The sequence below is a fragment of the Macrobrachium rosenbergii genome, chromosome 5 (assembly GCF_040412425.1).
Source record: "Macrobrachium rosenbergii isolate ZJJX-2024 chromosome 5, ASM4041242v1, whole genome shotgun sequence".
In the NCBI taxonomy this organism is placed as follows: domain Eukaryota; kingdom Metazoa; phylum Arthropoda; class Malacostraca; order Decapoda; family Palaemonidae; genus Macrobrachium; species Macrobrachium rosenbergii.
The window spans coordinates 38,170,933-38,188,116 of record NC_089745.1 but is presented as its reverse complement, the minus strand read 5'-3'; the positions used below and the strand labels follow the sequence as shown (position 1 = coordinate 38,188,116).

Sequence of the window (17,184 nt, the reverse complement as noted above, 5' to 3'; positions counted from 1 at the left end):
CCTAAGTCACCATCCATGCCTAACCCCTAAGGGGTATCACCTAAACAAAGCATAATAACCCTTCAACACATTTCATGGGGTTACTTCATTCCTAATTACAAATACTGCTTACCAAATATTCAGCTGCATAACTTGGATTCTTCCTGTAGTTATTAACTATCTTCAGGAAGTTCAATCCCAATGCGGAGTAGAAATGAAAGGACTCCCAGTTTGTTCCACCATCTGTTGAAAAAGGAAAGGAACTTTGTCATTCAGATCATTATTTCGCAATCAGAATGAAATTTAGAGTAAGTGCCATTTCTAGTTTCCACAATGATACTCATGTCAACTATCCTTGTATATTATAGTTATATTAACTCTCTTAATTTTTAGGAAAGTATAAAACCGTAGATGATACTAACTGTTTTAAGTATCAGCATGTCTGTAGGACTCCCAGGCCAACTAGATGCAATCGTAGGATCTGCCAGGTTTCAGGCCATCATCTTGCGGTTAAAAATTGTGTACCCAACTGTCTTCCACAAGATTTACTGCAAGTACAATAATTACTATTTTAAAAACATATACAATGCATACATTCTGAGACTTTTCAAGATTAACCAACAAAATGGTAAAAAATACACACCCTCTCATCATAAAACAGTGTTACAAGTAACTAACAATTACTGTAGATTTTTGTATCTTAATTCCGACTGAAAAGCTTACAAAGTTGAAAGGATTTACTTAAATTCATTAAATTTTCTGTGTTTTTAGTTGTTTCCTAAAGTGTATCAAGTATCAAGAGTTAGTAACACTCCAATCCTGTTTCCCATGCAATGCACCATCTGGTCCATCTCTTGCGTAACTGCCTCCTGGGAATAGCATTCCCAGCCACTAACACAGCAACTAATACCAAAGTGGTCAGAGGAGGCGATATCACATATGTGGGCATTTTCCATTCGACTTCGTAAGACTACCTTTGGAATGATACGTTTAACCTTTCAAGTTGCTGCCTTCAAAGCTGAAAATACTCTCAGAATGTTAACTGTTGCGGCAGTAGCTATTCCTCTCTCTGTCTAGTCAGGTTGTCTTAACTCTGTAGTCTCTGTATATTTCATTCTAAATCCCCTCCACTAACTTTCACAGGGGCCAGATGGCTCAAAAACCTTTCTCCCACTTAGCTCATCAATACACTAGGCATGCATAACAAATTCGCTGACAAAGGAAATCCTTTACCACCCATAGAACTTAGATAGCTACACAGTTTTTTGCTGAAGTATGTACCATTTCTGCCTGTTTGATTGCAATCCTCTCCCTCTTTGTGCCTTGCAGCCTATCTGTCAGTCTTTCTAGGCAACCCATGTTCTTTACCAATAACTGAGGGTGACAACTAGTCTGCTCTGGATGCCTCAATAGCTAATTAAATTTGTTCCTGTGTCAAATGGGAATGCTTAACCCTTATTCTATGTGGTCTTGAGTCATGCTTAACATGATTTTCAGCCACAATTTGATTATAAAAAATTAAATGTTTATAAGAAACATTTATGATGCACATCCTTTTCACCTAACCTAACATGACCTAGGTCACCAGCCCCTTAATTACCTGATTAAAGCGAAGTTTACTAAGCGTTTTTAAAGTGACACCACACAACAGGTGACCTATGTTATATTAATGGGGTGGGGTGATCAGGGGATAAAGGCCCCTGGTCAGGTAAGAACCCAGCACCCTAGGTTAGGTCTGGTCATAATGGGTCTCAGCTCTAAGTTAGGTTAGGTTAGGTGGGGGTGGGGGGGGTGACAGGCAAGGAACTAGCGCCCAAGGTTAGGTTAAGTACATCTTGCTATTTTACACAGTGTGTTTTGCTCCACCAAATCCCAATTATTTAGTGAAAATTGGAACTAAAGAACAAAGTTTCAGTATAGTCCATGTACCAATATTTTCAAATGAAAACAGCAAAAGACTCAAAATATAATAACCATCCTTACTCAGAGTGCACTGGGGCACAAAAAATCCGATTGGGAACCCCACTTCCATGAATGTCTGAACACAAATACCTTGAAATAGTTCGAGTGGATAGCAATATTCATTGGCCAATATCTAGGTAGTACTAAATTTGTAACAGATTATGGTACGTTATTTGTATTAATCACAAGAACAAAGCAAAAATTCCACTACTGAGAATGGGTATTGATGTAACAAACCCAGCTTCCTGTACTAGCTAATGCTGAAGTTAGGCAAATTAAGAACCTACCTTTATTACACAAATGGTTGCTTCTTATTTGTGTTTAAATGAATATTTCCTTCTTTCGCTGTCCACGATGTTAGGCCCAGCCTAGCCTCAATGGTCTTGTACATTAATATCATGGCCTAAGTCCTCCACTTACAGCATTAGTAACTCGGAATAAGCAGCTCGACCCATTTGCACTTCAGACGTTCGTTATTAGATTTCACCACTATGTCCATAGTTTGGTCTGTGCACTGTTACTCTTCTTTGTCTCCGGTTGTCCTAAGGTTCCTGTGTTATGCTATTCTAACGGCAGCCATTGTTCTGAGGGATTGGTACAGTAACATACACAGGTTTCAAGTCTGCATTTAGTACGCCCAGGCACTAAATCAATCATTGGCTTGATATAACTCCTAATAAAGTCAAAACGATTACTTATGACTGTATGAAAGCAAAACCAGATGACTAATCTGCAGGCCATTCTTCGCTTGAGCTTGAGCCTGCGAGAAGCGAGGTTCCTGGTTGGGGGGGACCGTGGGACTGGGAGGAGGGCTGGCCGCTGGAGCCACTCACCACAAGCCGGTTGAGTAGAGATTCTCCTTTATATGGCTGGCTTGTTTATTTACGTGCAAATAAGACATATGTCTATCGAACTCATAATTACCTCAAGTGTCTAGATTCAGTACATATTCAAACGTTTATCTGTTACAAAACAAGCAACAGTACATATTCAAACGTTTATCTGTTACAAAACAAGCAACAGGACTCTAAAAACAACCAAATAAGACGTGGAAACAAGAGATACACAACCCGGAATCTGATTGGGTGTCAGCCGGTGTCCTCCAGAGGGGAACGAACAACGAAGCTAAACAAATTTAAGCACGGATATTGTCACTTGAAGGATGGACTATAATTATATCTATGATACGTCTCATTTCAAAGACATTAAACTGCAAATTTATATTCAAAGCTTGAATATTTAAGTTGTTCAATTCATTTAACGTTTTCATAACATTTTCGTATTTGATTTTAGGCTCATCCTTCAAGCAATTCTGGATAAACGCCGCTACTGACAATTAGAGTAACTAAAAAGTAGAAAAACAATTAGTAACTGGCAACTTGTCTTCGCTTACAACGAAGATGTAGCATGCGATTTATTGTAAGATATGAGAAATTAGCTAAAAGTGATATCAAATATACATTATAAATAATTTCTTGTTTTTCTCGATTCAAAAGGTTGTTCATTACTATTGCAAACATTATTAAATTAAACCGAAATAAAAACATTAACCAGCAACTATCGAAATCCAGGGATTTTACGATAAATAACTATTGTCTACAATTTAGAATTAAAGAAATGTCTGTGATAACATAGCAAACACAATGTAAAAAGAAGATAAGAAATATTATTATCTAGTACAGTTAAGTATTGGTAAAGCTTTCTTTCACTTAGAAACGAAATAACTTTAAGGTATTTTGCTACACTTGTTTGGTAATCAAAAACAGTCAGACGAATTGTAGCAGTTGACGAAAGAATGGAAAATAAACACAAAGTAATATTTAAAAAATCGTTGTATAGACAACGAAGAGGAACTGGGTTTGATCAAAACTGTTATTGATAAATACTTATCTCTAAAAAAGTCAGATTTACAGAAAACACAGACATTTTTGGGGAGTTTTAGTAAGTTGTCTTGTAAAACAAGATGCAGGCAGCATTCAGAGGGGAAAACAGAACTAAAGAGTAAATACAGATAGAGTTAATAATCACCCAGAAAAAGAAGTAAACTTTTATTGAATGGGAATGACTATTTCTAAAAATGCGTTTCAATGATTCGATCAGCATACGAGTGAGCCAGAACTTGACAATTAAAAAGCTTCACGTAAAACTATAATAAATGAGTAACTGGTAACTTACAGCAGGGACATAATATATAGTCTCTGATTTTTCGAATGTTGTTACAAAATTCTATCTGTTTCTTATAGAGTATTGTATATGAAATAAAGAATAGCACATCAGCCAAGAAAGTCACTCGGTGGGAGTTACGGAAATTAGTTTAAATTAGGAAATTAGTTGGAATGACTGCACACGTTTTGAAACTTCGTAACCTGGACGCTTTCGACAGAAGATAATTTAAGGGCTAAAATAACTGAAGGTAAGAGAGATTAAAGCTGAAGTATATAAAATTCGCGATGTTCCGATGCAAAATTTATATTCTTATCTTTTAACCGTTTTATCTCATTGTCGTATCTTTATTTTAGGACTGTTTTTCTCCAAGAAATTCGTCTGCTATGTTGTGTCAGACGGCAGTTTTCACAAAAAGGACTAGTGACTTTATCGCTTCAAATACCCTTACAAAATTTAATACAGATAAGGCAATAATAATCATTTAATAAAATTTTTCTTTTTACTAATTCTACTCTCACCAATATCATGTTTTACTAAAAATGTGGGTATCTGTTGAGATTTTTGTTTTGAAAGTTTTGGCAACACAAACAAAACAGACGAATTACTGGAAAGGCAAACCAAGAATGTTTAACAATTTACAATTCACAGATTTCATTAAATTAGTGCACGAATTTTTAATAAAGCAATGAAAAATAAGACAAAGTAAAGTTTTAATGCATATACATAGGCTTACGATCAACGGATTAAGCAGCACTTGGTCTGGTTAGTATTTTAAGAGACTATCAAGAGATGTCAGAGCTTCCGTGAGGCTGGGGTTGTGCGTGGGACTAACAACCTCACCCAAAAAGGCTAGCCCCCGAAGGGAGGTAATGCCGTCCGCATACCTCACGCAGTTCACTGTAGGCACTACTAAAGGTTCTGTGCAGAGTCCCTTCGGCCCCTAGCTGCAACCCCTTTCATTCCTTGTACTGTACCTCCTTTCATATAGCTTCTTCCATCTTGCTACCCACCCTCTTCTAACAACTGTTTCAAAGTGTAACTGCGAAGTTTTCCTCCTGTTACACTTTTGAAACCTTTCAAAATTTTCTTTTTAGCACTGAATGACCTCATAGGTCCCAGCGCGTGGCCATCTACTTAAATTATATATTACATTCCATTCTAAAGAACTATCTGAGAACCGGAAGGCTGCTAACTTCTCCACCCACCCCCTCGAAGGAAAATAGTAAGTGGTACAACCTGGATGTTCTTGCTAGAAAAAATGCCAGTGGTCAGGGGTACTTATGTACCTCAGGGTAAAAGAGTGTATGTTAGAGTTGTGGACCTCTTGGTGGGGAAAATATGCCATGAATTAGCATTTCTTCATAAGACCAATTGCAGTCACGCTTTTCTTTGCTGTGGGATGCTTGTGGGAAAAAAACAATAGCACCCTCACGATTTACAATCATACAAAACATCAGTATGGGATAAGGCTGCTAGCCCAATGCAATGCCCTTCGCTAATTTGTCTGCAACCCACAACAGTCACCTAGCTAACGAGTACATAAATCTCTGCTGAGGTTAACAGGGACATAATGGACATAGGGCTAGAGGCATAATCTCCATACCTTGGCCATCTGTGGGATTGAATCCCGGTCTTGGGTATTACAACAAGCAATTTTGCAATAACAGGATCAAGATTATACATGCCTTGACTGATATTCATATTATGGGAATAAATTTCTTTTATAAAACTAGATTCATTGATATTCCTTTCCAGTGCATTGTTAGAATGTGCTATTTTTTTCTCTTCCCATTTGATATTATGACTGTTCTCACTGACATGAACAAAAATTCCACTATTCAGCCGTGCATATCTCACACATTTTTTATGCTGTTCTATTCTCTTTTCCAGTGTTTTACCGGTTTGTCCAAAATAAAAGTTGTCACAAGATTTACACTGAATTTTATATACACGCCCATTAGAGTTCTTTCTAAGTTCATGTTTCATTGTTTTATTGTCATGAAATGCGATACTAACTCCAGAATTCTTAAGAAGACGGTGTATATCTTTCATATTATTATATGGTAGTACGAGCAAATTTTTTTGTGTTGTAAGGTATGTTTGTACTGTCTCCTTAGTTTTTATATTGTGATCCATACCACTGTATATCAGTCCTTCGTCAGTGGCTTGGAAATAAAGCTAAAACTGGTCAGGACATAAGCCATCTTTTATTTTTTCACCTGTGGTGATGTGATATGTATGTATATGTGTATATATATATATATATATATATAATATATATATATATATATATATATATATATATATATATATATATATATATATATATATATATATATATATATATATACATATACATATATATATATATATATATATATATATATATATATATATATATATATATATATATATATATATATATATATATATATATATATATATATGAATGTGTACATGCGTGTGCACTTGTAATATTGTAATCGAAAATAATAAGGTCTATAACAAAGCCCGCTCTCTCCATATACAAATTTAATAGTCTGTGGATATAATCCACCTTAATAATGTTCTCTTTCCGGCAACGCTAATCTTTTAATAAAAAGGAAATTGAAATAAATTCATGTTAGTTTAGTATAAAGATTTGAATGCTGTTTTATAAACGTTCGAGAATAAAAATGTATAAGTAAAATGGGCTGGAAATTGACTAATCTTTTCAGAATTTCGAAAAGCCATACTGCTTACGAATTTGGTCATTCTTCGTAAAAAATGGTTTTGCTGAATTTTCAAACATGGCGGAATCATTATATCAAGCACAAATGCTTATCAAGGATAAGATTATTTTGGATAATATTTTTTTTATAGAACCTGGTTTTATCTATCATTAAAGCATTAAACAGTCAGTGTCTGTTACCAATGTTTATAGCTTAAAATGTATCTCAGTTTTTTGGCTGGTGGTCTTGCTAACTCGATATCCACACTATGAGGCGTTTGGTTGGTTCTAGACCTATGTTTTCTTTTAGTTTATATATTTATTCTAGGGACAATCTGACGCCATAAGGCCCCATTTTGAATCTATGACCTTATGGCTGAACGAATTTGCTTCCAAGTTTATGTAACATACGTGAAAATTTTTTTTACCAATGTTCATAATTACTTAAAAAGAAGTTTGAGGCCAAGATATTTTTCCTAACAACAAATTTCCTTCCAATAATTATACTAAAAACCCTATAAATTTAATCTAATTTCGTATATTCGTCTCTGTAACAAGAGTTTTTACTATTATTAAGTTACAAATTCTGAGAAAACGTCAAAAAATCATTGCTTTTGTGTAATAATTGCAAAACTGTGATAATCAGAGATGATTTAAAAAAAACTTTTTAGTGAAAGTTCTTTGTTATATAAGAGGTATACCATGATATATAATTAACATTAATATTAAGCTCTAACGAAGGTAAAGTGAATTTGATATTCGATTCTCGTGAGCGACAAAGCCTTGCAAAACTTCTAATGACCACATTTAGCTGGAAGTTGCAATTTTTCTTTAGTTACCCTATTTATGTGATATCACCATTTTCTTCATTTTCGTCCGCACGCAAGGGTGCCTATAGTAAAATTACCAATGTCTAAATGAGAGGGATTAAATCATACTAAGTTTTACGATAACATGTCTCTCAGTGAAAGCGGAATAGAATTTTCTACAAATATATCTTAAAAAATTAAGCAATGATACTTTAGGGTGTGCTTATCTAGACATTTAACTTTTCTAAAATATCAATAACTCATTTTCTAAAATTTCTTGAAACTAGGCCATCGGCACTCCCCTTCACGTTACTCTTTTTATTAACAGACTCTCGGTACTTTATTTGGCACTTTATGGGTTTATGACAGCACCAAAAACTGAATTAAAACAATTCCATAACGCAGATAACACGAGACAAATAATATGGAAAGAATCCGTGATCCATTTTAACGAAAGAACACGTAACCAATTGATTATATCCTATCTCCACAGATAAATTTACGGACAGGTAGTGGTTTAGCCTATATCTGTCATCTATTGTACTTTCTAAGTTATAGTGTGAACTTGAAGGTCTTACAAGGAGAAAAAAGAATCTCGATAAATGAGGAGTATTTACGTTGGGGATTAACGTGGGATTAAACTCCCTACCTTTCAAAAATACCAATCAAGTTGAAAGCCACCGGAATTCAGAGGATAAGGTTTTCAAGCTTGGACTGGGTTAATCTTCTGAGATGCTGGGACCTCTCGGATTTGAAGGGAGGATTTATATATCGGCCCTGCTTGAGATTTAAGACTTACTTGACGGGAAAATGTTAGGAAATGATGAAAGAAAATATATGGTACTGAATGCGTGTTCTAAAAAAAATCATGGATGCTTAAGATCACCGAAAAACATGATATATTTATAACTGTCATAGCACCACAGGGAAAAATAAATAAAGTATAAATCCTGACCGGTTTCGACTACAGGTTTTTGTGACATCCTCATGAGGACCGATCTGTACTGGTAGAAATTTACACTGTATTAATAAGAATAAGGAGAAACAGCATACTCATTAGCGTATGAAGCCAGTGGTCCATTTGCCAATCTTGTTTTTCGACGCTTGTTAGACCACACCTTTCTGTTAGGGCCCAGGTAAACCACCTTCCTTGAAATCTATACATTTTACATATTTCTTTTAAATACATGGATCGAGTTTATACATTCCTTGTCTGATACTGACATTCTTAAAGGAGCTTTCTTTTATAAAACCGGATTCAATAAGAGTTTTAATAGTATATTTTTGCAATAAACTGTCTTTTATGCACCTGTAAAATTTTTGGCATAATTGTCTTTCCTAACATGAGCGAAAGTGCCAGTTCTCCTGTGCATATTTTCTAAATTTTTTTATGCTCTTCTATTCTCTGTTCCAATGATTTCACAGTCTGACCAGTATAAAAACTGTCACGTGACTTACAGTGATTTGAGTAACTCATCCTTTAGTATTATCGGGAGATTTATTCATGATAATAAGAATTTTTTTTATCGGACTGAACTTAGATTTTAATCTGTTTATGATTTTCATTGCGTGATTTAACAGTAAACAAAAATTTTGTATGTTAAATGCGATAAGCATTTCTTTCTCTAAAGTATTGGCAATCATAAACAATAGTTTTGAATTTCAATGGATTCCCCCGCCCCAAAAAAATAAAAAAATGCGCCGAAGAAATCGAGTTTTCTGTACACGTATAATTAAGGCCACAGAAAATAGATCTATCTTTCGGTGGTCTCCGTATAATGCTGTATGAGCCCGGCCAATGAAAATTCAACCACGACCCGGTGGTGGCCTATCCTATATAGTTGTCAGACCCACAATTATGGCTAACCTTAGCTTTAAATTAAATAAAAACTACTGAGGCTAGAGGGCTGCAATTTGGTATGTTCGATGACTGGAGGGTGGATGATCAACATACAGTACGTACCAATTGGCAGCCCTCTAGCCTCAGCAGTTTTTAAGATCTGAGGGCGGACAGAAAAAGCGCGGACGGGCAGACAAAGCCGGAACAACAGTTTTCTTTTACAGAAAACTAAAAGTGCGAGGCAGTCGAGAAGTAAAGAGGTCATTGTGGCCATTAAATCGCGCGCGCAGACACACACACACATATATGTATGTGTGTACGCGTGTGTGATATTATACGAAGTTTGAGAGAGAGAGAGAGAGAGAGAGAGAGAGAGAGAGAGAGAGAGAGAGAGAGAGAGAGAGAGAGAGAGAGAGAGAGAGACGAAGTGTCGAGTATGAGGAAGGCCAGTTGTGAGGGTTAAATTCGCTAAGCTGACTTCAATACGTTGAATTCACTACTCTATATTAGATAATGTTTGTAGTATCTCGAGTATGAGAAAAGATTTCTAGAACATGCATGAACAACTGAAAATTTACACGAAGGAAAATCCTTTCTAAAATTGGCCTAAAAATGTTTACATCACTTTTCAGTATCGCAGAGTTTTTACTTCCGAGGTTTGAGGTCTTATTTTTCCTAAAAGGAAAGCACTAACAAAATCGATTGCGACGAAGGAAAGACCTCTTCTGGGATTTAAAATACGCACACACAGACTTATGCAAACGAAAAAACTGGCTTTATTCGGATGTAAATGAAAAGTAAACCATAACTAGATTTAGATTCTTAATTGACTTCGTTTATATCGTCTCCCGTTAGCATCGTCTGGTCCCAACATTTCAAACAGGTATCTAAAGACGGAGGTAATTTTCAAAGACACTGTTTGAAGTAGGGTCGCTAATGACAACGAAAGAGTAGGAAGAGATCTCTACTTGGTTCGTTTACTTTAAGCCCATTTTCTCAGTGTTTTACAATATTTCTTTTATTTGGTTCCCCAAAGAGATTTCTTTTCAGTTTTCGTCTCAAATCCATACACAGATTCGTCAGTACACATGGAGGGTAAGTCTCTCTCATCTACACAGAGTAATATATATATATATATATATATATATATATATATATATATATATATATATATATATATATATATATATATATATATATATATATATATATATATATATATATATATATATATATATATATATATATATTTTTACATTTTGTGCAATTCACAAAAACAAGGCAGCTCATAATTGTAATTAAGAGGGAGGTATTTTTTAAAAACTATCTCAGATTTCAATGATTGATTATTTTTTACATTTACTTCGTTTCCAGATTATGTGAAAATAATTAAATTCATTCCATGTTCTATTTTGTTTCGTTAATTCCTCTTCTTCCTTCCCATTACGAGATATATTTTCTCTCACATGTCTCATTCTTGTCTTGTACTGATCAAGTTGAAAAGGAAGCTACGAAGACTCAGCTCAACTGAGTCCAGAGGGCTATACCAGATCCCTTAGCCCCCTTCAACACCTAAGACATTGTGCGTGTCCTTGTATAGAGCCAGTTTAATCTGAACCAACCAGCCAATCAGCTTCGTATGCGACTCTCCTCACTGGTTAATATTCAGTTTCAGAACGGCTTTTAAATGTTTACTTAGGACAATATAAATTTTGTGTTACAAACCTTTTCATCTAAAGATTTTAAAAATCTATACAATTAAAAGCCACGCTACTTGTAAATGTGCAACATCTCTTCATTTAAAACTCATGCCACCTGCAGGACTGAAATTCATCTCAAGTTAAGGACCCTGTCACCTACAGTCAGAGGATATGTTACTTATAGGCGTCAGCTTCGTTTCATTTCTGAGTTATCTTATCTATAAGAAATCAATTTTCCAATCTAAAACGCATCAAAATTGCCAAAACTGTACTTTTATTATTAGAAAAATAAAACATCACATTATTTAGCATGTATGCATTAAGCAGCAGGAAAAACAAAATATGACAACTTAAGTTTTGATGTTTTAGTAAATATCGACACAAACATTTGGAAAACAGATATGACTGATAGCAACAATGGCATTTTTTTGCGGACTGTCTCAGTATTTATCTCTCAAGGCATATCTTAGTTTCCCAGAAATGTCACTGGACATTTACATAATCCTGATTTTTCAATATGAATTTCATCATTTGTACGAGATGTTACAATTGGACTGCGGATGATTGCATATTCCATAAACATAATGACGGGGCATTTATGATAAAGCAAATGTATGACCAGTTTCATTGTATGTCAGCTCTTAGATGTGAAAAAAGACAGAGGGACACACGCATACGTATACAGGTGCACAGCTTACATACCCACAAACGCACACACACACACATATATATATATATATATATATATATATATATATATATATATATATATATATATATATATATATATATATATATATATATATATATATATATATATATATAATATTATTCTCAGTCTAATATCTCTTTATGTCTTCACTTAGCAACTAGAAAACAATAAATGTTAAGTTACTTACCAGAAGTTTTTAGAATGATAATTATAAAAATATATGTTTTTATGGGGAGATAAAAGGTTTATTTACGAAAAAAATGCGCTCAGACTTCATCATTGGTTTGCAGTGTACCTTGAAATCCAGTCAAACCCCCAGACTGATTTACTTTGGAGAAAAAACGAATGTTTTCGAAAATATTGACTGTAAGGATGACGATTACGAAATAAACAAGATACTGAAGAGGAATTATGGATAAACTCTCTACGGGTTAACCAACCCAAGTTTCACTTAGTCACCAGTTGCCAGAGAACCAAAGGATTAAAATGCCGAGGAATGACACTTCCGTCGAGAAACTTCCTCTATTATTCAGAAATCCATTAGCAAAGGGATGTGAAATAAAACTGACGAAAGTTGCAGCAGTATCTGGCACTGATGGCAGAGGGCAGGTGTGAGAGTGAACCGGCCACCATCACACGTGAAGGCTCCAGTGTGTGTTTAGCCGGCGCGCTGGACGTACGCTGCTCGCGCGCTCCAGCCGGACTTTTATATATATATAGGCTGGCCTCTCTCCGTCTCATTTGGACGCTTGTCGCTTTAAGTTTTAAGACAGACGAACTGCCGTAAAAGTGACGGCGGAAAACTTCGTGGTCAAACTACAGGAAAACTTGGCGGAAGTTCCTGAACTTTGTTTTTTTAGATTTTTAATTAAAACTTTGAATTTAAAACCCGTGTCGTGTGTTTATGTGTGCGTTTGACAATCACCTGCTCTTCAGACCCGGTAAGATACTGTACAACCAAGTTTTGCTCGAACAAAGAAGGTTGTTGTCACTGTTATTTGTGGCAATGACATAGAGAGAGAGAGAGAGAGAGAGAGAGAGAGAGAGAGAGAGAGAGAGAGAGAGAGAGAGAGAGAGACTGGGTGCAATTTACTATTCAACTCCATAGTGGATGCAATTGCCCTACTGATAAGGAACTAAGCAAATTAACTGATTTTATCTGAAGCTGAAACTAAAGAATCACTAATCTATTTTCAACGAAGTTTATATTACAACGACCTAATTAAACGTTTTGAATGAACTAATAAAAAAGTAATATCACTCACTTATGAAAATAGAGCTATCCTCTCTCGTAATTCTACCAATCAGGAGACATTCATTAAACACGGCACGCTCTGATTTGCTTTTCAAACACACACATTAGTAAAACAGCTATCCTTTTTACGGTTAATTTCAAGCCTGATGAATTCATAGAGAGAAAATGGTGCTTAGTGTTGCAACTGGATAGGGAGCAAAAAATGCTTTCTCGTAAATGATTGCAAAGCAAGAATGATTTTTTTTGTATTTCATTACACGCTTGATGAACGATGGCCATTCGAAGTGAAATTAATTTTTTTTTTAAATAATGAGTATCTCATTTTCATTTGCCTACGCTAAACACACTTGATTGGAGAGTGGTCTTGTTCACAATTCACTAAACTTTATTACTTATACAAGTTTTTTTTAAATTTCAATATGATTTTTAAGTCACTGTTAACTTTTAACAAATGTGTCCTGGGGTTGATAATCAAATAAAGTTCGTCTTATGACGAAAACATTTGATTCAGTGGAATTTTCAACAAGGGATAATTTACCGAAACGTACACTAGGATCATCATTCCTCCTTTTTAAGATCCGAAGAGCACACATTCTCCTATCATTTAGTACGTGAACTAGGGAGGCTCATCTTCGATTAGTCACTCAAATAATCATATTTATATTTGGACACTAAACTAATGTTTCCTATTTACGAGTCCTGTTATCTCTCTGTTTGGAAAAAAGATTGGATGTTTACCGATTGGGGAGCAAGGAATTGGATAACATCTGATTTTTTCGTTGGATGGCGATATAATGACATACTTATAGTATTTAATAGGATAACCAGGACCTGAGAATAAAGCTTAAATAAAACTTAGAAAGAAAAGAAAACAGAAAATGACGACAAAATTAGAAACAAAGAACAAAAATTGTTGGGGAGTCGACTGCATACTATTCAGGCAAACGTGCACTCGAATGGGTAATCGAAAATAAAAAAAATACAAAATAAAATCTATTCATGAAAGCCTCAGTTCATCCCCTAATGTCCCAGGATTAATCATTGACCCAAAAACGGCAGGAAAATTGCAAAAGCAACTGCAAACATTGAGTATAATCCCAGCCTCTGGTTGCAAATGATCACTACCACAGCTGGTTTATTGAGAATGGAATCTGCTGGCGAGGTCTTGATGGAAAAAAAAAATGCTTATTTAAAGGTGCGCGTTTTTAATGTACCACAGCATTTAAAAGGGACATAGTTAAAGAATCACACATTTTGCGGAAACATTATCATCGCTGAGGATTTTGAGAATGTTGTGTAATTAGAACCTCAAAAGTTCAAGCGAAGATGCAATGCGTTACTACCCTAAAAAAAGTTCTTGAATTTCACTAATTTATTCATATTTCTGTCTATTTTTCTTTGCTCTTCTTTATTTGTTCTAATAATTGATCTCTTTTTTTCTTTGTATCTTCTGTAACCTTTTTTTTCAAATGAACACCATTTTCTTTGGAAGTTTGAATTCCAAGTCACTGGCCCCTGTAGATGTTTATCTTATGAATAATAATAATAATAATAATAATAATAATAATAATAATAATAATAATAATAATAATAATAATAATAATAATAATGAAGAAATAAATCCGCAGTTATATACGGGTACAAATATATTAAAAAATATCCAAACAGAGGACTTTCGGGAATCTGGTTAGATTTATTTTTAAATATATTTGTACCCATACATAACTATAGGTTTGTTTCTCCATTTCGAGACTCATGCTACCATGAATTAATAATAATAATAATAATAATAATAATAATAATAATAATAATAATAATAATACTAAAATCCAAGTGAATCCATAAAGTTTGTCCGTCCCAGGTGCTGGCGGGGTAGGCAGGGGAGCCATGACACATCCACCCTCCTCCTGCAAACCTGTTTGTCCGCCCTCGGTGGGGGCGGGGTAGGTAGGGGATCGGGAGGGTAGGGGAGACATAAGGGCAGTGCCGGGTCCCAGCGCAGCATAGCGAGCGCCATCAAGCTCGTAATAATAATAAACGAAGATGAAACCATTCTATATCTATTCTATGATACCCATATCTGTGTGATATGAAAAAAATTTTGAGAAAAGTGACAACCAAAATATGAACATCTTATTTTTCCTTTTTTGCTAAGCCTTTTCACTGCCATTCACAGACTTACTAGCATCAGTATCACTGCTATTAACACCACAGTAACTTTGACCATTAAATAATTCCCTAGAAGCTGGTTTGCTCGTCAGTTCATCCGCCCACAAATAAAATATCTGAAAAGTTCTGAGCAAATTCGACTCAAGTTAATGACAGCTGTCATGTCATGTCTTTGGCATCAACTTAATTCTAATTTACCAAAATACTGTTTTCCAAACGATATTTCTCATAGATACAACCTATTATATACTTAAAGAATCAGAAGGGGCAAACAAAAAAAAAAAAGAGAAAAGCGTGCATAATATTTTGTAAATACAATAATATTACGTGACTCAAATTCAAATAAAGGTCAACTCAAATATCAGTTACAGAGAAATGATTGTGTTAGGCTGATCAGCTGTCCTCGGTATTGAAATTGTAATTGAAAGCCCAAATCATCCAGAGAGAATTAGAGCTAATATCTGTGCAGTCTGCCTTTAGATTTTCTTGATATAACTCTTTTCCATTATCTGTTTTTATTTTGGTAATCACTATCTTCATCTTCACTATTATTAACCATGTAACCAGAGAAAAAACTTTACAAACGTCATAACAATCGCATGATATTATTATTATTATTATTATTATTATTATTATTATTATTATTATTATTATTATTATTATTATTATTATTCAGAAGATGAACCCTATTCATATGGAGCAAGCCCACCACAGGGGCCACTGACTTGAATTTCAAGCTTCCAAAGAATATTATGGCGTTCATTAGAAAGAAGAAACTGATGGTAATGGGAAATACAGAGAGAAGATAACACCTATAAAAAAATAAAAAATAAAGTAAAGTAACAAATTAATAAACAAGTAGAAAAAATACAAGTAAATTATTACGATGCAAAGAGAAAGACGTAAGTATTCGGAATGACAGCCCCGACCAACCCGCTGGCAAGATCTCAGACAGACACTCAGAAGAAGGAGGAGGAGGAGGAGGAGGAGGAGGAGGAGGAGGAGGAGGAGGAGGAGGAGGAGGAGGAGGAGGAGGAGGAGGAGGAGGAAGAAAAACGCCTGAAATTCTCTAGACGCGTCGCCAAAGGTGGAAGAATAATGGTCTCCCACCACCGTCAGCTGCAATATTGTCACTGCGGGAATCAGTGGAGATTCGTGAGGGTAACAAAAAAGAGAAATAAAAGAAAACGACAACAAAGACAATCACTGATGTAATCGCTGCGTTGTGAGGTATAGTGACGATGATGATGGTGAAAGGTGATGATGAAGAGAGATGAGATACGTGTGTCTTTGTCAGGAGTGAGAATTTTATGCACGCAGAAGAAAGTTGGAGGGATAAGGACTGTGATTATGATGTATTTATGACGGCATGCAAATGCATTAATATTCTTTTCTTGCCTTAGCTGTACCTATATAAATATAAATTTATATATATACTGTATATATATATATATATATATATATATATATATATATATATATATATATATATATATTTATATATATATATATATATATATACATATAATATATATATATATATATATATATATATATATATATATATAGTATATATATATATATATATATATATATATATATATATATATATATAATTTATATATATATTCTAACTGTATATATACATTACATTTTTATATATATAAATATTTATGGCTAAAAAATATGTATTAAAATTTAAGAAGCAAAATGTATACATAAACACATATATATATATATATATATTATATATATATATATATATATATATATATATATATATATGCATACATAGATATACATTATATACATCCTGTAAAGTATACATTCATGTTGCAAATAAAAAAATTGCATTGACCGCCTTGCAAAATCAAATTTGACT

General features: G+C 34.4%; 1 protein-coding gene and 1 long non-coding RNA gene across 20 annotated transcripts in view; one reads left to right on the top strand and one right to left on the bottom strand.

Annotated features, from left to right (window-relative positions):
* The window catches only part of LOC136838671 (uncharacterized), a 526,494-nt gene that overhangs the window by 5,978 nt on the left and 503,332 nt on the right, over positions 1–17,184 (bottom strand). For both annotated transcript variants that reach the window (XR_010853079.1, XR_010853080.1), the window contains 2 exons: positions 402–527; positions 113–222 (listed from right to left, as the gene is read on the bottom strand). This is a non-coding gene — a long non-coding RNA (uncharacterized lncRNA). The remainder of the gene's footprint in view (positions 1–112; positions 223–401; positions 528–17,184) is intronic.
* LOC136838668 (GTP-binding protein GEM-like) overlaps positions 12,541–17,184 on the top strand; it is a 282,807-nt gene continuing 278,163 nt past the window's right edge. For all 18 annotated transcript variants that reach the window (XM_067104023.1, XM_067104040.1, XM_067104036.1 and 15 more), the window contains exon 1: positions 12,541–12,819. The gene's annotated coding sequence lies outside the window, so the exon portion shown is untranslated. The remainder of the gene's footprint in view (positions 12,820–17,184) is intronic.